We start from the raw sequence: 23685 nt of genomic DNA, 5'->3' as shown, positions 1-23685 counted from the left end.
AATAGTAAATTAAACAATTTTTTTAATGAAACAAAAAATGGTACAAAGTACAATGAAAAGATGCATCAATAATCCTGAAAGAAACAGGCATGAAAAGAGAAAAATCAAAGAAGCATCTCTCAGCCTACTTAGTGAATAAAACTATACAGCAAACCCCTCAGTAAAATGTAGCAGGCTTTGGCAATACTAAAAGCAAGAATATCGGAGTACTAAGAAGTCGAAGACATACCACCTACAATTTATATACAATACATATGCAACATATAATCCAGTTACACAACCTACGTTACACACCCATAACTATGATACACATTACACAAACATATAACACACAACAGAACACAAAATACGGTCAGAATTAGACATTAAGAGGATAAAAACAGCATCCTCCTCAAAATTTTTCAACCATAAGCAGACTGTTGCCTACAAGATCAAGGCCCCATAAGTCAGTCATCAAAAAACTGACGACGCGAAAGACGAAAAAACCTTTAACACTCTTTATCTGTACCTACAATGCCAGAACATTATTATCTGAAGAAAAACTCACTGAAATGAAAATCGAGATGTCAAAAGTAAAATGGGATATCATTGGAGTCCGTGAAGTACGACGACATGGAGAAAACCTGACATAGACAGCAACTTTATGCACAGAAAACAGTGAAATAAACACTTCATTAAATACAGCTGCTAGATATTCATTTTTGTCATTAATCCCAAAGATATAGAAATGTAGCCATAAGCTCCCCTACTATTGAGACCAGCAGATTCCGACGTCCGAAGTTATAAAAACGAAGAGATCAATATTTTTATTATTATTGTAATTATTATGTTTCAATAGTCTCAAGTTTAAATCATTAAAAGTAGTAGTTTATAGTATTTTCAAAATTGTAACTTTTAATTTTCGAAATAAAGATTTTTTTTGGGAACTTAACGTAGAAGAAACATTTCTATATATTAGAAAAAGGGATAAACTTTTCTTGTTAAAAACTTTCTTAAAGCAATGTAAAACATTTTGCATGGTATTGTATTAACAAACAATACATTCCGGTTCTTAAATTCTAATCCTTTAAAGTAAACGCTAAGCTTAACTCAGCTCCAGCTGTTTTCTCGCTAATACGTAGGTGGGTAACTACATAATACAATTTACATTAACGCAGCTGTCCCATTACCTTTTTCTTATTTTCTTGTTTTCGTTCGGAAGCGTCGTTTTTACGTTTTGTATCTTTTGGAACGTATCATATATCACGTCGTGTAAACGTTGGTTGTAGACAGGCGTTTCTGCAGTTACGGCCATTAATTTCGAGCATGGCGAGGTCGTAGCCTATAATTAGCCAATTTGTTCCACCAAAAAGGATTCGATGGACAAACCGATCATATATTACATGTTTTCAGGGATAACACATAACACAGTTTAATGCATATCTATTTCCAAAAAAACAATGTTACCAGAGATTGTTACAGACATTGTAACACAACGCTCCACGTTGAGCGTCAATTTTACAAGAAAGCCAAAGTTGCACGTTAGAAAATATAGCAATAAAGAGCATGATACAACTTTACAATGCCCTATTGCTTTCATTAATTTTAAGGCATTTAAAATAGCTATGTTATAGAAACTTGTTATAGAAAACGGCGAGATCGAAGCAGTGAATGAATTTGTATACTTGGGAGCGATCGTTACGTTAACACTGAAAATGAAAATAATACTACCGCAGAGATAAACCGCAAAAATTTGCACGGCCAACAGATGCTATTTTGGGCGCAATCTTCTTAAATCCTCAAATTATCGAGAAACTCCAAAGTAAAACTCTACAAAACAATAATATGCCCAGTTCTAACATAATATATGGTTCAGAGACCTGGAATGAACAAAAAGTAATAAAAACATGTTAGGATGTTTCGAAAGAAAAGTACTAAGGCGAATCTATGGAGCAGTTACTGACAATGGAGTGTGGAGAAGACGATACAACCTGATATCGTAAAACATATTAAGACAGGACGTTTGAAATAGATAGGGCATGTAATGTGGATGGAACAAAATGACCCAGCTAGAAAAACGCTCCTTGATATACCCATTGGTCAGAGGAGAAGAGGAAGACGCAGGCAAGACCCACGTAGGAATGATGATAAAACTGCACAGTTTATATTCTAAAGAGACACAAAAAAGAATCTTAAAAAAATAACATCTACGATCCCGATAAGTGACAGATCTACTTCAGGGAAGCGCTCCTGCTTACGCAAGCCTTGGTTTATATTCTAATACCATACAGGGGAAACCATTGTCCTACCCTCAATCCATATTCAAACCTATCATTTCCCTCCCAGTATCCTGGATGAATTTACCGATAACGACCCTAGATTGAATATGGAAATGATTTTGGTTAACGAACAGGAACTATGATCCTCCGAAGCCTAGGGGGTTGAGGCGCCGGGCGTGCTACCCGACACTCGGAAAAAATCATTGCGCAAAAAACAATCCAAAATAGCCTCGGAATTTGGACGGAAATAAGGATATACGATTTAGGCGAAGAAAAAAGTCTACGAGAATAGAAAGGCGGAATATACAAGGAAGGCAACAAAACACAATGAAATACTTCCAGAAATAGAGGAAAAAAAATGAAATACTCCCAGAAAAAAACACATACAAGATTATCAGCAAATAAATGAACTAATAGTGGAAATTAGTATGAACATATTTGGACCTCACTACCTCAAGGTAAAAACTATGATGAATATTATGACTTAAATGATTAATTATTATCAGTTAAACTATAATTAAAAAAAAATGAAATACAAGACAGAATATGGAGACAAGAGAAAATGCCAAAAAAGTCGAAACACAATATCATCTGCCTAATCCAGAAAAACTACAGGGAAATCTCCTTGCTGTGTTTAGGCAGGAAAGATCATCTATCGACCAACAATTTACGGTTAAGTAGGTCTTAAGCAAAACCTGGAAACACGACAGGCATATAACTCAATAAACAGGGCATGCAAGGATTAAAACAGGGTGACGGGCTGGCAATAACATTGTTTAATTTAGCACTGGAATACGTAGTAAGAAAACATCAGGAGGTAGAAACAACACACTTACCAATAAGTACAACTGGCAGCATACATGCAGATGGCAGAAATATGAGCAGAACCAAAGCAACAGGTGAGAATACGTATGTATACGGAACTTAAATCACACGCTAAACAAATAGGTCTGTCAATAAACGAAAAAAAAAAAAACAAAAATCGCAGTAAAAAGTCGATTAGAGAAGCAACACGACCCTACCTGACAGTTGACATCTTAGAAAAAGTAGGTAACTTTATCTACTTTTCATGGACTAGGACTAGGAGTCAATATCACAAAGGACAACATTGACGATGCTGAGCATAGCAGAAGAATCATCCTAGGTAATACGGCAGACTTTGCTATAAGCCCTATATTAAAATCACGAAACGTACATCAAAAGACTAAGATACGAATCTACAAGACCACAATACGATCGATAGTGAGCTATGGATTTGAAACTCGGGTGTTGACTCAAAAAGCTGTAAACCACAAAGACATCTTTAAAAGAAAGGTACTGAGACGAATACTATATAGGCTCTATAAATGAGAACAACAGGTGGCGAATCAGATACAATTATGAAATATATAATATATGTATATATATATATATATATATATATATATATATATATATATATATATATATATATATATATATATATATATATATAAAGAACCACTTTTATCTCAGTATGTCCGCCTAAGGCGTCTTCAATGGGCAGACCATGTATTTAGGATGGTAGAAAATAGAGTCAAAAAAACTATTGAATGGAAGAATGCAGGGGAAGAGGCCCATTGTAAAACCGAGAAAGCGATGGAATGATGATGTGGATGAGGACGCTAGAAATCTCCTTGGCAGTCGATCGGGGAGGAGAATGGCTATAGACCGTAACGGATGCAGAGGTTTGATGAGGGAGGCCAGGGCTCGAATTGCGCTGTAGATCAATACGATGGATGAATCAACTTCTAATATTGTACAAAAAGGGTGTACATATGTGAAATTATTAATATAATTTCAGTTAAAGAGGACTGTATTACATAGGGCTGGTTCAAATAAATTAGGATATGTGGTAAAAGGTTATACAGATTATAGCAAATTAAGTTTATATAAAGTCTTACCAATTCTTCTGCTGCACATACACACACTCGCGGTATTTAGAGGCTTTCAGTCGCGGTTGTTCTTCATACGGGGAAACTGTCCGGTTACCGGTTTCTGAAGACGTGTTTCGCGGTACTAACACTTAGATCACACGAGATATAACACATTTGCGTCTGTACACGATTTAAAATAGTACTTGCGGTATTTTTCGCGTAACTATAAGCGAGAGAGATAATTAGAGTAGAGAAAAAGCGTGGTAAGTCTGTACCAAGCGATAGGTAGCGATTGATAGAGAGATAATACGTCTGCCTAGTAGGACTCAGCAGACGAAAGAGAGGACGACTGTCTCTAGCAACAGTCAGCAGTCAAGAGAGAGTGTCTGTTATCATCGAGAGACAACAGGCAAGAGAGTGAGACTTTCTTTGCTATCTTACAACTGTCTGTATTTCTAATGGAGTGGGGTTAAAATGTGAGTAGGAAGGGTTGGAGAACGGGAAATAATTGTAAAATTGTGGTAGAATGGTAGCTAGTAATACAGCGAAAAAATGACATGATTTTTCGCATGTGAAAAAATTGAACATACTGGGGGCGGGCGAGAAGAGTTACGCCACTGGGATAGGGTATCAAATAGTTACGTCGAGAACGAGGGTAAACCAGTATACATTAGGGGTACTGTTGTAATGAACTAAGATAACTAAAAACTATTTAAAATCTAGAGAAACTAAAGTCTATAGAAACTATATACATGTTTGGCAGAAAGTACCACTATTGGTTAAAGGGTAACCTAGCTACTTTCTTTATTGACCTAAGATATTCGCCATTAGGTGTGGATACCCTAACAGTTCGAACAAGAGAGTCTTTGCCTGGGAGCACTTCGATAATCTTTGCCAGAGGCCAGAGGAGTGGGGGAGTCTCTTCATCTTTAATTAGTACAACATCACCTATCTTTAAAGGATCAGTAGCGATGTTCCACTTACTCCTACTTTGGGTCATATGCAAATATTCCACCGACCACCTTTTCCAAAAGGTTTGATGAATTTTCAAGATATGCTGAAAGAGGGAAAGACGGTTCTGTGGTATTTCTGAGAGATCTGGTTCTGGTGGACTTGTGAGACTTTTTCCTACAAGGAAGTGTCCGGGCGTTAAGACTGAGAGATCGTTTGGATCATTTGAGAGCTGAGTGATAGGTCTTGAGTTTAAAATGGCTTCGATTTGACAAATTATTGTATAAAAAACTTCAAAGGTAAAACGAAGATTTCCTACAAGACGATAAAGATGGTATTTGGCACCTTTAATCCCTACCTCATGCAACCCAAATTGAGAAGGGTTACGAGGCACTCCAAATTTAAAACGAATAGAGTTTTCAGAGCAGAAATTAGTAATCCTCTGCGAGAAGTTCTTACTTTTAAAGAGTTCGTTTAACTCAAGAAGCTGATTGCGGGCACCATAGAAATTAGTAGCATTGTCTGACCATATAATCTCGGGAGCACTCCGCCTTGCAATAAATCTTTTAAGGGTGAGAATAAAAGCATCAGCTGTTAAGCTGGTGACAAGTTCGATATGAACACATTTGGTGGTCATACATATGAAGAAGGCTATGTATGCTTTATATAATGGAGCCTTTCTAAGATGAGAGGATCGGATCATGAAAAAACCTCCGTAATCTACTGAGACCTTTTGGAAAGGTCTTGTCGAGAGAACACGATCGGGATGGAGATCTGCCATAAGTTGTGTTGACTTGGGTGTCATGAAACGGAAACATTTCACACAGTCGTGTATTATCTTCTTTGTTTGTCTTAGTCCAGAGATAGGCCAATATTTCGAGCGAAAATTTGACAACGTGGTCAAGGCACCTGCATGTCCCAATTTAACATGCATTTGTTTTATCATTAATTTGACAACTGAATGATTAGATGGTAGTAGCAAGGGATGTTTCTGTTCGAAAGAGATAGGGGCGAATTCTAATCTACCACCTACATGAAGAAGTCCAGTTTTCTCAGAGAGGAAGGGGTTTAGTGCCCTGATAGTTTTATCAGAGATTATTTTCCGATGTTTTAACTCATGAAATTCTTTAGGAAAGGCCTGTGATTGTATGTACTTAACAATCACAGTGGTGGAGGAGCTTATTTCACAAACTTGCAGTGGTCCTAATTCTAAAGGTGAATTAGTATGTCTTTTTCTTAGATTTGAGAGAAAACGAAAAACATATGCCAGAGTTCTCTGAATTTTTGAAAATGACGAACATTTATTAAAAAGGGTTTCAAGCGTATTATTCACTTGAGATATGTCAGAGGTTGTGCTTAAAGTAACCTGAGTGTGTCTGAGTTCCAGTAAATCTCCCGTCCATTCTTTTATCCTGAATTGAGAGTAGTCTATTACACTGGAAACTAAAAAGGGGGGACCTTCGGTCCACAATTTTTTTAAAATTGACTGAGTGATATCTGAGGCTCTAGAGGGCAAATCTGCTACGTTTAAAGAGGAACTTACATGATGAAATAAAAAGGATTTACTTAATTCTTTGATTTGACTGACACGATGAAGTACAAATGGATTCCATGTAAATTTAGTTGTTAAAATCCATGTTAAAGCGATGAGGCTGTCTGAAAATATGTGAACTTCAGATATTGTGACGTTTTTTGAAAGAACCTCAAGTACCTTTCTAGTAAGAGTGACACCTAATAAGATACCAGACAATTCTAACCGAGGAATAGTTAGTTTATTTTTTAGTGGAGCTATTCTAGTTTTCGATGCTATGAGGCGAGACGTGACTGTGTTGTCACTATACACGACTCGAAGATAGACACAAGCAGCATAAATGTCCTGAGAGGCATCGGTGAAACAATGTAATTGCATATCCGATTTAGGCAGTGGAAGTGTCAGGCATCTGGGAAATGTAATTATTTTAGATATTGATTGGAATGTATCCAATAATGATTTCCAATCCGGGATCAATAGGTCATCCAGTATATCACTGTACCAGTCTAAGGGCAATGACCAGATAAGTTGTAAGAAAGATTTAGAGTGTACTCTAAAAGATAAGAGTTTTCCTAAGGAGTTATACATTCGAGAAACATAAGTACATAATTTTCTTTTTGTTAAGGGAGGCGCCTCTTCACAAATAGGCAACTTAAAAGAAAAATCGTCTTGATAAGGTGACCTGTTAATACCTAGGACCTTAGAGAAGCTACTAACTAAGTCAAGATTAACTTCTGAAGTGAAGATCATATTATGCTCATTTGAAAAGGCACGAGAATTTAAATATATTTTATAGAGTTGGAAACCGTGAATGTTCAGAAGCGAGCGTAGTTGAGAATAAAGTATGTGTAACCTTTCCAAGTTATTGGCGCTGGTCACGATATTGTCGATATTTGCATAATTTTTTATAGTATGAGAGGCTACTGAGTGTGTGGTTTGGTTAACAAAAGTTTGAACCTGAGGGACAGTAAACAACGGAGTAGGGCACGTTACATTAACGTTCACCATATCAGGAGGCGGCAATGCACACTGGGCCTCCAGTAACAGAATATGGTTGGGCACTGCAGGAGCTGTTGTTACTTGGCCCTCTACGAATGGTAGGGCCACGGTAACAGAAGAAAAGGCAGGTTCTACTGAATCTAATGAATTAGATTGTGAGGTGGTATGAGTAAGAACAGTTTGTATTGAGAGAAATTTGATGACATCCGTGTCAATACGAGGCTGTGAGAGAAGTATTTGATTTTCGTGTGTTAGTGGAGGAACAATGGATTTATTCCGAGAAGGGATAATTTTCAAAAAATTGACATGTACAGCACCTTCACAAGGTGTTGCAATTAATAATAAATCAATAGATTTTTGTGTAGGAATTTTATTGAAATGTAAGAAAGTGGGAGTGAATATATTCTGAGCTTGAATAGAGAGTTTATTAACCTGTCGTATATTTAGAGCATTTAAAGTTTCAGGTTGAGAGATATCTTGAATTTGTATATGAGTTTGGGGAGGTATATTTGCCAATTCCGCTTGCACACCGCAAGAAGGCGGTACTTGAGTTAAGTTTTCAATAACCAATGAAGACAAATTGATAGTTTTTAGAATAGGAGCAGAGATTAAAACATTTTGTGTATGTAAAACTTGACTTGAAACCAAGGTATTGGATTCTTGTAATATTTGTGGGGGAGAAATGTTAAGAAGCACGGGAGATGCAGATATTATAGTTTCAGTAATCATATTTTGTTCTGGAGTAGTTTGAAAACTGACTGTTTGTGCTGGTAACACATTTTTTAAGAGAGGCTGGCCTATTACATCTTGAGTACTAATGTTATTAGAAGTGTTTTTATCAGTCGGCTTTTGAAGCTCTTGCGTCTGAGCTTGAACAATTGCAGAACTAAACGAAGTACTTATAGTTATTTCTTTCATCTCTTTGAACTGATTGGGGAGGGAGTCAGAGTAAAATGTATTTTTAACTTCTTTTTGGCCATTTATATTCAAATCAGTACTTTTAACAATGTGTTTACTGGAAGTATTCGCCTTAAATTTTGTATCAAATTTAAAAGCCTGTTTAGCTTCCAGTTTTTCTTCTAAGAAACATAAAGCATCCATATATTTTTCATAAGTAATATCTACTTCCTCACTTTCGAGAATAGTTTCGTCGTCAGCCAGGTTTTCCAAAGCATCCAAATACGATTTATAAGCTGCCCTAAGCTGAGTAATATATTCCCTAATTCTACATTTAGAGAGGCCTTGTTCATTTGAACTAACAACGTTCGCAATTCTGGCGATATTTCTTTGTGAAACGTGCATTGCATAAAAATACTCTGCAATTTCTGCCATTTTGAATTGGAGTATAACAGTATAATAAGAGTGTACCAGTCAGAGATGAATGATAAAGAGAATAAAACCTAGCGACCCTTGGAAAGAGTACAAAGAGTAGAGAGAAAAATATGTATATATAAGAGTGTAATCAGATTATCAGTTTCTTGTATTTTGTGTGAAAATTATATTTGGTATCGTGAATTGAATTTAAATTAACACTAATAGAGATAATTTTTGTTGATTTAATAAAGCAATTAATATGCAAATACTTTCTAAGGGCAGAGATTATTGTAAAAATTTAGTTTGTGTCATCGAGCGATTTGAATAAAGCAATTATTATGCTAGGGATTAATGACAATAACAGCGGAGAATTCTTGTAAAAATTTATTATTCAGAACAATAGGACAAAATCCCAAATTATTTACCTAGACGTGTACCTCTGGCAAAACGTGTCAGAGAACAATACAATTAGTTGGGATTATAATGAGAATCTTTGGTTGACAAAGGCTGGGATTTTTACTACGTCACAGGTATCTATCAATGGGTCATTCTACCTGACTTTCTAACGTCCTTTAACAATAGAATCATAAAATTGGAATTTACACAGATAAGAATTATTAAATAACGATCTATCAATATATCGATTTATCAATACATACGTATATACATATATATCAAAGAACATATACACATATATAGAAACACATAATTTCGAAGGACCAAATCTAATGAGATTTACAGCAGAGATAAGATTTATCTGAACCGAATTAGATCAAAATATGTTCAATCGAGCATGAGATAAAACAGAGAGAATGAGGATTTACATATGACTCAAAAGTGTACCAAACTATGTAGAATCAAGATGTGAGACAGAGAGATAGAGAGTGAGAGAGAGATTATGATTTATATCCGGCTCGAAGGACCACAATATGTACAAAAAGGGTGTACATATGTGAAATTATTAATATAATTTCAGTTAAAGAGGACTGTATTACATAGGGCTGGTTCAAATAAATTAGGATATGTGGTAAAAGGTTATACAGATTATAGCAAATTAAGTTTATATAAAGTCTTACCAATTCTTCTGCTGCACATACACACACTCGCGGTATTTAGAGGCTTTCAGTCGCGGTTGTTCTTCATACGGGGAAACTGTCCGGTTACCGGTTTCTGAAGACGTGTTTCGCGGTACTAACACTTAGATCACACGAGATATAGCACATTTGCGTCTGTACACGATTTAAAATAGTACTTGCGGTATTTTTCGCGTAACTATAAGCGAGAGAGATAATTAGAGTAGAGAAAAAGCGTGGTAAGTCTGTACCAAGCGATAGGTAGCGATTGATAGAGAGATAATACGTCTGCCTAGTAGGACTCAGCAGACGAAAGAGAGGACGACTGTCTCTAGCAACAGTCAGCAGTCAAGAGAGAGTGTCTGTTATCATCGAGAGACAACAGGCAAGAGAGTGAGACTTTCTTTGCTATCTTACAACTGTCTGTATTTCTAATGGAGTGGGGTTAAAATGTGAGTAGGAAGGGTTGGAGAACGGGAAATAATTGTAAAATTGTGGTAGAATGGTAGCTAGTAATACAGCGAAAAAATGACATGATTTTTCGCATGTGAAAAAATTGAACAAATATTACTTTAAATTTTTCAATTTTTTGTTTAAGTAATTAACAGAGTAAAATCGTGTGTAAGTGATTAAAATTATCAAACAGTTTGATCCACTTTAAGCTACAATTTCCAGCTTAAAAATGTTTAAGATATTTTATTCCTTAGATCGGATATTAGGACTAAATAAGTGATGCTCCAGAGTCCTTTACGTCATAGAAACAACTAATTTAGATGCGATAACCATCATTTGCCTATTGGTTTAGTTTCGTTTATCTTACCACTCCTATTTAGTAAATATAAAGAATACTACAGCAAATAAATGATAAAGAAATTAAATATAGATGGGATATCCCTATCTCAAGGTAAAAACTATCATAAATATTATGACTTAAATGATTAGTTATTATCATATAAATTATACTACCTATTTAAAAATTTAAAAAAATTGAATTGATAAAGTAATAGATAAATTATCATACTTAAATATGCACATACAAGCAAAGGCACCATAATAAAGACCTCTTTCTCCTTCTTTTTGGTTTATCGCAGTGTTTCCCAACCTTTCTCGGCCTACCGCCCATTTTTCCAAAAACAAAGTACTTAACGCCCCCCTTAAAAAACTCTTCCATTCTTAAAATTAGTAACGCACTTTCATTCACAATTGTTTTACCTTTTTTGGGTCAAAGGCTACCTTAAATATGATTCGACGGCCCCTTAACTAATCCAAGCAACAACAAATTTAAAAAAAATACAGTATTCATGTATTGATCAAACTTTAACTGAAATACATATCATAAAAAACAATATAATAATAATATAACATTTTTAATGAGAAGGCTGAGCTTGATGTAATGATAGTAATCTGTCAATATTTGGTTCCATACTTGTCATCAGCAATCTTAAATCACCGCGCTCCACTATGGACAGTCTATTTCTCTTCTTTGTTAATAAATTGCTGACTATGCTAAATCCTCTTTCGGATAAATACGATGAAGGAAAGGCAATGAAAAACTTCTTTGATGCAGCCCATAAAGCTGGATATAATACTGAAATTTGATATTGCAGCCAAAATTCTTGATATCCATTTTTAAATTTCACTTTTAACTCTTCATTTGTTGACAATTCTATCAATTCCTCCTGTAGTGATAATTCTGCTGTTTCTAAACTTGAGAACGGTTATAGCACCCAATCTGGAATAATCAGACCAAGGATATCCTGAAATCTATTCCTAAAATCTTCTTGAAGTGCTTCCAAGTGCTGGCAATATACCAGAATGTCTTCATCATTTGTCTCCACAGAGGAAAGATTTTGATCTGATTTGAACTGATGAAATTGTCTCCGACCCAAATTTTGCCTATACAAATTAAGTTTTGACACGAACGAGGAAATAGTTTCTTTTGCTTTGATCAAATTCAAATTATCACCGTGTAGCTGTAGGTTTGTTTCATTAAATTTATCGTATAAATCAGTTAAATAAGCAATATCGCTCTTAAATTTTAATAAATTGTCTCTCAAACAATCATCTTTGCTTTCAAAAAACTCCAAAACTGAGTCAAAGAGATCATAAAATCTTTTTAGACAGGTACCCTTCGAAAGCCATCGAACTTCTGTGTGCAACAATAAACGATTAAAATTCTCGTCGCTTTCATCACACAGTTTTCTAAACAATCTATCATTGAGAGCACTGCTTCTGATCTTGTTAACTGCAGTAATTACATATTGTAGTGAACAATGAAGGCGATCACTAAGATTTTTTGCAACTAAATGCTGTCTGTGAATTACACAATGCACGGCGAGTATATTTGGTACCGCTTTTTTCAAATATGCTATCAGTCCGCGGTGTCGTCCAACCATTGCCGGAGCACCATCTGTAGCAACAGTTATGACATTTTCCAGAGGTATACCTTTATCTGTAAAATAGTGTTCCAGAACATCAAATATCGATTTGCCTTTAGTATCTGTTTCCAGTGTTCTTACAAATAACAGTTCTTGACAGATTTTTTCACTTTTTATGAAGCGAACGTACGCAAGAAGTAAAGACTCATTGTTTGGCAGAGTTGATTCATCAAGCTGTAAAGAAAACTCAGGAGTCTTTAAATAATCAGTTAGAGAACGCTCCACATCCTCAGACATTTCATCTGTACCGTATTATTCCTTAATGGAATTTTTATAATAATATCAGATGCCGGCTGGTGCAGTACAGTCCGCAAAACTTCACTTACAGCTGGCAGTATTAATTCTTCGCCAATAGTATGGGGTTTTCCTGATTTAGCTATAAGTAAGGAAATGTTATAAGAAGCACGTAGCCCATTATCGTCTTGCTTTGATGCTGCTGAAAAGATACTAGCTAAAGTTGGACGGTTGAAATGTTGTTTTTTGAGCATTTCAAAATATGATAAATTTCTGTCTTTTCTGTCGGGATGTATTTTGGTCAAATGTTCTTGTAATCGTGAAGGTTTCATGGCTTCATTTGAGAAAACTCTCTGGCAAATTAAACACATTGGTAATGCCTTATTAGAAGGCGACTGAATAAAACCATACTTCAAATATTCGACATTGTATTGTCTGCACTTTTTCTTTGGATCGGACATACTGTAGGTATATCTGTAAAAATAAATATGCTGTAGCCACCGCTTTGATAATTTTAAATAATAAACTTTTAAATATTTTTTTAGTTAGCAAAATCAATATTTCAGAGTGGCGGAATATCCAAGCAAGTAGTCGAGAAATTTAAAACATGCCACAAGTAAATAAATATACACCGAGAGAAGAATTTGAGGAAAAATTACAAAACAACTTATTAAAAATTACCATACTGTACACATATTATAAAAATAACTTTATATTCAGTAAATAGTTTATTTTTGGCAGTCTATGATCAGTATAGTAAATTTTATTAAGATTTTTTGTACCTTTTCCCCAATTCTTCTCTCAGTGTAGGTAGGTCCTAATTAACTTTTTACTTTGATCCAATTTGTGCAAGTTGGTACTTTTTGAATATTTTACAATAACTATACATATAAGGAAACAAATTTAGATTTATTACATTTTTACAAATACCTCGTAAATTACGATAGGGAAAAATAATAAGAATTATAGTAAGTGATATAAATGCCACGTAGATACTTACCTTTGTGACAAATATGTATTACAATAAAATATATTTCTAATAAATGCACTGCAACTTTCTGCAAATAACACACAGAAAATTCACCACCCTGTTTTAGCGAAACAATCTCGAATGATTAAGTTATGCCTGACCATGCCGCTGCGCGAAGGAGGAGCCAAAATTCACTTAAAGCAGAAAGCTTCTACTGGAAGTGGAATTATACTAACCAAACTGAAACGTTCTACGTTCGACTGCAACGTCGAAATTGTTGCAGTGTTGGACTGAGTGATAAATAAAAAATTGCACGGTGCATAACCAAAATGCATTTTGTGCATTTCGTTTATATTTTCGGATTGTTAGAAGTTGTTAGAAGCAATGAGTTAATTTAGGGGGCGGCAGCTGTTCCTCAACGCCCCCCAAATTTTCCTTGGACCCAAAAAGCCCCCTTATCTCTCTTCAACGCCCACCGGTGGGCGGTACCGCCCCCGTTGGGAACCACTGGTTTATCGGCTTCCACCACGGGGTGATACGAGAGCTCAATTTGGTGGTGATCACGAAAATGTCTGGTTCTAAACAACTCGAGGCCACCTACTCGTGTCAAATAGCTCTGTAAAAATCCAAAAGAACGAGACTACATTCATAACTATTAAAATCTTCTTGTTTTTCTACTTTTTTTTTACAATGGAATTACTTTAAAGTGATTTCTGTTGTCATGTATGAATATTCTAGAATATGTGGCATTTATAAAGACCCATCACCTGATATAATTAGTCGTTCGATAGAGATTATCGAGCTTTCTTTTGTTTCCAAAGCAATAAAACAAAATATCTTCTTTAATTCAAAAATTGTCTGCTTAGGGCGACTTCAAATCTGAAAGCAATTATGATATTATCAGTGCAAAAGCCAAAGGCACGGGGAATTGTAAACAGTTAAAATTAAATGGTACGTTCATTGGAATCATCTGTATACCCGGAATCAAGTCATTCTCTCCTTTGTATTTTTACTTGATGATCCTTGCCTCAATCTTCTTCTTCTTCATGTACCATGTCCTTTCAGAACGTTGGTTACCATCATAGCTATCTTAATTTTATTCACTGCCACCCTAAATAGCATTCTTGTATCAACACCATACCAATCTCACAAGTTCTTCAACCATGAGGTTCTTCTTCGTCCTGGACTGCGTTTGCCTGCTATTTTTCCTTGCATGATATTTTGTAGCAACCTATATTTGGGGCCTCTCATTACATGTCCGAAATACTCCAGCTTTCTCTGCTTGATGCTTTTTATGATCTCAGTAGTCTTGCTGAGACGTTCTAGTATTAAGAAGCTTCGAATCTTCTCCACCCAGAAAACTTTTAAAATTCTTCTACAGCACCACATTTCGAAAACCTCAAGGCGATTTAGATCAATTTTATTCACAGTCCAGGACTCGACACCATAAAGTAAGACCGAGAACACGTAGCAGCGAAGTAGGCGGATCCTCAATGTCAATTTTAGGTCTCTGTTACATAACACCTTGGACATCCTTCTAAAAGCAGCTCTAGCCTGCTCTATCCTAGATCTTATTTCGCCGTGACTTTCTACGTCACAATTTAATTGCTGTCCAAGGTAAACGATTTTATCAACTTTCTTAAGGTTGGTATTATTTACATATACAGGGTGAGTCATGAGGAACTTTACATACTTCTACCATATGTAGAGTCCCTCAGGGAGCATATCATGTGGCCACTAAAAAATGTCAACTCCTCTTCTTTATTAATTAACAGGGTGATTTGTGTAATTGACCATTTATTTCATTTTACTGTAGTGTTTATACGGCTCATTTTATTTTTTTAATTTTTGCATGATACAGTACACTACTATCAAGCATTCGACTGGTATTAGCTAAACTAAAAAATTCCAGGACTGGCTTTGGAAAAATTAATTTAGGGATTCGTATTAAATATTACACCCTGTATATATATTTTTTAAAATGCAATAAGTGATTTTCAAACTACATAAATAGCCAATGAAAACGACGTATGCGACAATGTTGTCGCACTTTTATTAAATTTTTAGTGAACGATCAAATCTTACCAAAAATAGAACAACCATAATGAAGTATCAAATTATAAGGTAATTAATTTAAACAAATGTTATAAATTTTAAACATTTTAATTGAAATGATAAACTGAGTCACTGCACAACAAAAAACAGTAACTACTAACAATAACGAAGAACAATTAAAAAAAAAACTAAAAATATGTACATAGTTATGATAAACCCATAAATTAGAACTGGAAAAGATACAATAATGGTAACAAAATAAAAATAATTCAAAATAGATTTTCGAAATGGAACCCTGCAGCCTGTACACATTTTTGTTGCCGAATTGTTAATTGACGTATTGAATTACGGATACTCTGGGGATAGTTTCTAATAGTATTACAACAATGTATAATTCTATCAATTAATTGTTGTCGGTTATTAATATTCACTGCGTAAACTAGTTGCTTCAATCGTCCCCAAATATGGTAATCAACGGGATTGAAATCAGGAGATCTTGAAGGCCACGAAATAGGACCCGCACGTCCTATCCACCTGTTGCCATAAACATTATTGAGATGTTGTCTCACTGCCAGTAAAAAGTGTGGGGGTGGGCGCGTTGGCAAGAAAATTCGGCAAAATATTTTGTAGAAAGTTCAAATAGACCTGCCCTGTTAAAGGACCATCAAAAAAGTGAGGACCTACTAATTGGTTATTTATGACACCAATCTACACGTTAACCGAAAACCTTAACTGAGAACGACGTTCTCGAATAGCATGGGGATTTTCTTCTGCCCACACATGTGAATTTCGTGAATTATTTATCCCGTCTCTGGTAAATTGGGCTTCATCTATAAATAGTGTCCTGTATAGCGTTGGTCGATTTATTGTTAATCCATCTACAAAATTCCAACCTATCGATCTCATCTTCAGCATGTAGTCGCTGAACCATTTGAATGTGATATGGGTATAGATTATTTTTTGTAAGACTCTACTTACTTTTGATTGAGTAACATTAAGTTCTCGACTTACTTGTCTAGTGCTTATTGTAGGGTTCATAGTAACGGCGTCCATAATGTCATCTTCCTGCGCTTCATCTACATGTCGCTCTGTTGTTCCACTAGGAAAAGTGCCATTTTCTCGCAAATAATTAAAAACTGACCGAAAAGTTGGATGACTGAGATTTCGACGATTAGGAAATCTCCTGCGATATTCTCTACTAGCAGCCCCACCATTCCCATTACAGAATCCATAAACAAATATTATGTCTGCATATTCTGTGGTCGAAAACTGATGTGGCATTTTGAACGAAAGTAACAAAAGCTCTACCAAAACTAACACAATGTACTTAACGTAGATATGACAGAAGAAATATGTAGTCTTGTACACATAAATAACAATTGATAATGACAATAATGACAATGGGTATAAAATATCAAGAAACGTCAAACGGTCAACGCCAACCTTCATTTTAAACTTTTTTAGATTTATTTTTATTTAGTACAGTTGATGCAATGTATTATTATTTGACATAAAATTTTAGTTAGTTAGTTTAGTTAGTTTTTGACACAAAAACTAACACATACAAGCGGTTTGACTTTTTAATCAATTTAATTTATTATTTATCGAAAATAATGCCCCAATACGATCTATGAGTAAAAATTTAAAATTGAAAAACAATTGATTCTATCGTAGAGATAATACAAAGTGACAGTAAAGATGTTAATTTTCTACGTATTAGATTATGTTGTAGGAACTCATTTTAATTAAAATGTTTGAAATTTATAACATTTGTTTAAATTAATACCTTATAATTTGATACTTCATTATGGTTGTTCTATTTTTGGTAAGATTTGATCGTTCACTAAAAATTTAATAAAAGTGCGACAACATTGTCGCATATGTCGTTTTCATTGGCTATTTATGTAGTTTGAAAATCACTTATTGCATTTTAAAAAAAAATTATACAGGTGTAATATTTAATACGAATCCCTAAATTAATTTTTCCAAAGCCAGTCCTGGAATTTTTTAGTTTAGCTAATACCAGTCGAATGCTTGATAGTAGTGTACTGTATCATGCAAAAATTAAAAAAATAAAATGAGCCGTATAAACACTACAGTAAAATGAAATAAATGGTCAATTACACAAATCACCCTGTTAATTAATAAAGAAGAGGAGTTGACATTTTTTAGTGGCCACATGATATGCTCCCTGAGGGACTCTATATATGGTAGAAGTATGTAAAGTTCCTCATGACTCACCCTGTATAGACGGTTTTATATGCTGTTGTTTACTTATTACGAGTAATTTGGTTTTCCTTATGTTCAAATCCAGACCTGCCTCCCTACAACTCTCAACGGCACTATCAAGTAATGTTTGCAGATCTTCTTGACTAGAAGCTAGGAGTACTGTATCGTCCGCATATCGCAAATTATTAATGATTTCACCGTTGAAAAGCAGGGGTGACAAGAGACATCCCTGCCGTACTCCTCTTTTAATATTAAGAGCCTGTGATTCCACACCATCTACTAAAACTGATGTTGTTTGATTCCAATATAAATTTGCAATTATTCGAACATCTCTGCCGTCCAAGCCAATGCCTTTTAGAGCTTCGATCAATATAGAGTGCTTAACACGATCAAATGCCTTTTGGAAGTGAATAAAACAATAGTATATGTCTACAGATATATCTCGACATCTTTGAGCAAGTACGTTCATTCCAAACAGTCCCTCTCTCGTTCCAAACCCGTTACGCAAACCAAACTGTGTGTCATCCAGGTATTCCTCGCATTTATTGTAGATACGACTATGTATTACAAAGCATGTGATGTTCGTGTGTATCAAGGTATAAAAAATGCTTATTAAAAGCTTAAAACTTTTATTTTAAAGAAGATCTTTTCGGAATTGAATCATTCCAACATCAGTTTAATAAAAAGTTGTTAAAAAATATTGTTTGGCGACAGAAAAACACTGGAAGGACATTAGTAAAAAAAAACAATCCTCATGGAATTTACAAAGGTAAATGCAATAGACCGTTAACTTCGGTAATTAATAAAAACTAAAAATGGGGGCATCTAAATGACTCCCCGGAGATGGTGAGATTTTGTAGACTTACATTACCTCTGATCTGTGCTGGAGTCTAGGGTTAACTGATAGAAAGATGGTATGAAAAATCAGTTAGTACCCGTCAACGCCAAGTGGAATGATGTAGTGGTTAACGGTCTATTGCATTTACCTTTGTAAATTCCATGAGGATTGTTTTTGTTACTGATGTCCTTCCAGTGTTTTTCTGTGACCAAACAATGTTTTTTAACAACTTTTTATTAAACTGATGATGGAATGATTCAATTCGGGAAAGATCTTCTTTAAAATAAAAGTTTTAAGCTTTTAATAAGCATTTTTTATACCTTGATACACACGAACACCACATGCTTTGTATTCAACAGGTATACTAGCCTCTCCTGGATATCTCCACTTCATAGTTTTGTTCCAGTTTCACTTTTAATGACCATGTATTACCTTCAGAAAAATTACATCTCATACAAAACAAAATAGAACGAAATGGAAAGCTAATATTCACATAATAATTATACACTTATAGTGTCAAAGATCAAGATGATAACATTTTTATAGAAAAAAATCGTTGTAACTTTCATATTTACAATGATTTGATAGAATGCACAAAGCAATTAACCACATTATTTTGATTTTATCGCGTGAATGTTTTCGATATGTTTGAATGGTTTACCAACATGTTTAGTCATATTAAACCACTCATAAGCCTATTAGTAGCTGTGACGTATATTCATATCAAGTAATTGCTGAACAGTATGGAAATTATATCTATGTAGTAATACAAACTGAAAATATTATATAAAATAATAGTTACAGCGTGCAGTTTTGTATGCATAGCATAATTTATCTCCTATGTACATTATTGGCGAGGAATCTCACTCTTTTCCAGATCTTTTGCAAGGGTGTCATGCTAAATAGACCCACTTCCAAGAAAGTGATGTTGAATTTTCAATAAACGAGATTTTGCATTTCAGAATTGTCTTCAGTCAGTATAGATATTTACAAAATAGTCCAACGCATTTTTATATGAAATATTTATTATTTACATTTTTATTATTAAAAAAAATATTACAACTTACGTAGCTACGTGACAAAATATTTCGTAATATTTTAGACGATAACAAAACACGAAATTAGGGATATATTAAAAATATTAAAAATAATAGATTATAAGGATTTGTCGAATTTAAAGTACTTCAGAGTCGTATGTATTTTAAGTATTCTTCAGTAATGTTCTCTTTTAATTGACAAAATCCAAATAACCTTTGAAGGAGCCACTTAGAACGTGTATGTAGATGATTATTCAAATCACGTTATCAAATTCTTCAATCAACATTTTCTTCCGTTAGGGCGAGCTTGTATTATTCTTTTCTTATTTCTAGATCACCCTGTGGTGTAAGATTTACTTTTCTAAGACAAATTTAGAGATAAGTTATAAAAATGAGTAAGAAAATCTTTAGAAAACAAACGAAAAATCAAATTAAAAACAAATGGTGAAGCTAATAACGCACAGTAACTTCTTGAGAACCGCTTGTATTCTTCTGGGTAAGCTTGTTGTCAAGTCCTAGACGGTTGTTTGAATAATATTTTCCCTTTCTACACTTGTTATCGTATTACATCATGCTCCACGTAAATTAAAGACTCAGTACTGAAAAACAAAAAACAGAGCGCAATGGCGTAAAAAAATTACGAACCTAGCATAGCCAAATGAGACCGCAAAAACTACGAAATAAAATAGTAAGAACAATAACAAAAACTTTTTTCTGTTTTAATATAAACAAATTGTAGAGCATGTGATTATTGACTGCTCTTTAACATTATCTACGAAATTGTATAAAATATATGAAATGATGTCACTTACTAGATTAAGGTAAATTTGAAGTAGGTACTTATCGTCTAGAATTAGAAGTACATACCTGAAACAAAAAGAGAATGTGTGTTAAAAGGTCAATGAGCTGATCCACTAAAAATTATAAATAATTTCATTATCATACTATATTCCTTCCTTGGAACAAGAAGTATAGAAAATGACAAATGTGATTTGCCTCTATGTTTCATGTTTAAATGAAAAATTGGACAAGTTTCATTTAAAGTTTGAAAAAGATCGCCTTTGAAAAGAGTCGTCTACCAAACTTCAAAAGTTGAAGCTCCAATTTGTTTAGCTTGGAGTAGTGGACATTAAAATTCACGCTATAAACTACATGTTCGGTTCTTGTTGACGGATTTTGATGTTTCTTTTTTAACTTTTATGTACTCTCTTCGTACGTTACGAATGTGGCTTTTGTTAATAAATTTAATGTTAAATAAAAATGAATTTACAATAAATTGTTCATATTTCAATACGATATTATTTACCTACAACAATAAATATTTATCAAATTATATGTTAGCCATATTATGGAGAAAAAAGTATTTTCCTGATTTCACGTTTTTTAAATAAATAAGTTACTGTAAATTATATAAATGATCTATTGCTACGTTTTGTCAATAAAAGTCGCCCTAAAAATACCGTAACATTTTTTTTCCAAAAATTGTTTAAACAATTAACAAGGTTAATTAAGCACAAAATTTATTAACCAATGGCATATTCTTAATGTACAAAGAAACGTCAAAATCCATGAACAAGAACCGGAGATATTTTATAGCTCCAGTTTGAAGTCTCATATGTCATTCTTTGATATCGTCGATTTGAAAAAAGACTAAATTCATCAAAAACATAAATATAGTTGTACAACTTTTTTTTTTAAATTTGCCAGCTTTTTGAATATGAAACATAATTTTTCTCGAGCAATAGCAAAAAAGTTATTCAAATTGTTTATAAGCAACAAATTGCAATGTTTATGATATCTGTATAGTATCTGGAAAGTTATTGTAAGTATATTTTTTTAAATTATGTTATAGCAAAAAAAACTTGTTTGGGATAAACAAATTGAATAACTTTTAAACAAATTGATGAAGCACTTTAAAATTTGAACCACATTTTAACACTATAAGACCCAACTTCCACAACTGAAGTCGATGAACTTGATCATTGGTCGAGTGAAGAAAATTGATGGCACGGTATCGATTCCTTTGGCCAATGAAAGGTTTGAAACGTTTCTAGATCAATTTCTCAAACAACTTGTAAATCGATATGACTCCATGCTTGGGATGTTACCAGGCTGTATTCCACGCATCTGTTACATGTTAAAGAGGAATACAAGTATTGATAAAAGTTATTAATTTCACCAAAGTTTTTTTTGGATTGAGATTGCTTTTAATTTTCTCAGTAGGGCCCTTAAGGGTAACTATTTTGGTTTTTATTACTCCTTTAAGTTGAATTTCGGTATTGCATCAGCACTCAGCATTAGGTTGAAGTCTTGTTTCAAGATGTTCGGCAAACATATTTGTATTTTCTTGATTATTACAAGTCCAACTTCCATCATCTTCTCCACAAGGAGACACTTGAGCTATTGGACTTTTCTTTGATCGTTACGAGCTTAAGTTCCATCATCTTTTCTAGGGGATACTTAAGGATATTTACGGCTTTCCAACGTGAGTATTCAGTACTATTATTATCTGTAGTAAGTTTGGTGAGGTCGAAATTTAATGTTTTTGTTGTAGTTAATTGTTTGGTAGCCTACCGAGCAGGGTTTTGTTTTGGTAGCTTCTTGGTTGTTGCTATTTTCTTCTGATTTTACGCTGTTCAACTATTAACTTCCTAATTTCTTTTGGATAGCCCTTCAGTCTATACTTAATAAGATGTGTAATATTCTATGCTATTTTTGGTGATGCAGATATTGTGAAGACCATCAAAATAAACCGCCTAAGGTGGGTGGGCCACGTTATGCGGATGGATGAGAGTGATCCCACTAAAATAACTATGCTAAACAGGCCGGTTGGAAGAAGAAGAAGGGGGCGACCTAAACTCAGATATCTGGACGATGTACAGGAAGATCTGGGGGAGATTGGAGTGAGGGGCTGGAGAAGACAGACACTCGATAGGGAAGGATGGAAGAATGTTTTGAAGCAGGCCAAGGCTCACGAAGGGTTGTAGCGCCAACTGTTGATGAATATTCTATGCAGCTTTTTGCATGGCACTGGTAAACGTATTTTCTTCATCCAGTTGGTTCGTTATTTTGAGAGCTGCTGACAGTTTGATATCATCCACCAGCAGTTGATTCAAAACTTCCGCTCTGTGTGTTTATTACTTACCGTTGGGTTTTGCTTTTTGGTCATGACAAATATAGAAAAATGTTGCTTCTTCATTTAACTGTCACAGATGTAGTGTTTTCTAATTAAGTTATTACGTTTAACATAACGATTCACGACAGATTACACGCTTGTTTACAAAAAGTATTTTAAAATCTAAGAAGCTATTTTGTATTATAAAATGTTAATGAAACGTGTTATAACACGGACCGGTTAATGAATCATTATAAATTTATACACGTTAAAATCCCATTAAATTCTACAATGCCAGGTCATTCTATTGTTTAACATTACGCGGTAATACCAAATGAAAACGATACATTTCAAGCATTATTTGAAACAAGTAATATATTAATCGTCATACATTATTCATAACTGAAATTTGTGAGACTAAAGATCAGGCACGTTTACCAAGCTATTTGTTTTTTTTTATTTATGGCAAGGTTAAATTGTGTCTGACAACTATAAGTTGATAAATCTGGCTTAAAGGATATTAAAAAAGGTAAGTTGACACCGTGGTAGACAATTCATATACTAGTACGATCAGAACAGCAGTTCCATTGTTTGAGTTGTGGTAACACGAAAAAGAAAAAGAAGATGGCATAGTAACGACGAAAATAATATTTGTGGGTCTTATTATTTGTCTTGGTTTTCCAGTTTGGCACCCTTAAGGTCGACTTATACATATCCGTGCCGTGTCCGTTGTGTGTCAGTGCCGAGT

The 23685-nt window shown here is 34.3% G+C and overlaps 1 protein-coding gene across 6 annotated transcripts in view; it reads right to left on the bottom strand.

Moving 5' to 3' along the window:
- Positions 1-23685, bottom strand: part of LOC140441504 (protein phosphatase 1 regulatory subunit 14B) — a 153599-nt gene that overhangs the window by 62657 nt on the left and 67257 nt on the right. For 3 of the 6 annotated variants that reach the window (XM_072532265.1, XM_072532266.1, XM_072532267.1), the window contains exon 2: positions 20635-20689. The exons of the other annotated variants lie outside the window; for them this stretch is intronic. The gene's annotated coding sequence lies outside the window, so the exon portion shown is untranslated. The remainder of the gene's footprint in view (positions 1-20634; positions 20690-23685) is intronic. 6 annotated transcript variants of the gene reach the window in all.

The sequence above is a fragment of the Diabrotica undecimpunctata genome, chromosome 5 (genome assembly GCF_040954645.1).
Source record: "Diabrotica undecimpunctata isolate CICGRU chromosome 5, icDiaUnde3, whole genome shotgun sequence".
Taxonomy (NCBI): domain Eukaryota; kingdom Metazoa; phylum Arthropoda; class Insecta; order Coleoptera; family Chrysomelidae; genus Diabrotica; species Diabrotica undecimpunctata.
This window is presented reverse-complemented; position numbering and strand designations above follow the sequence as displayed.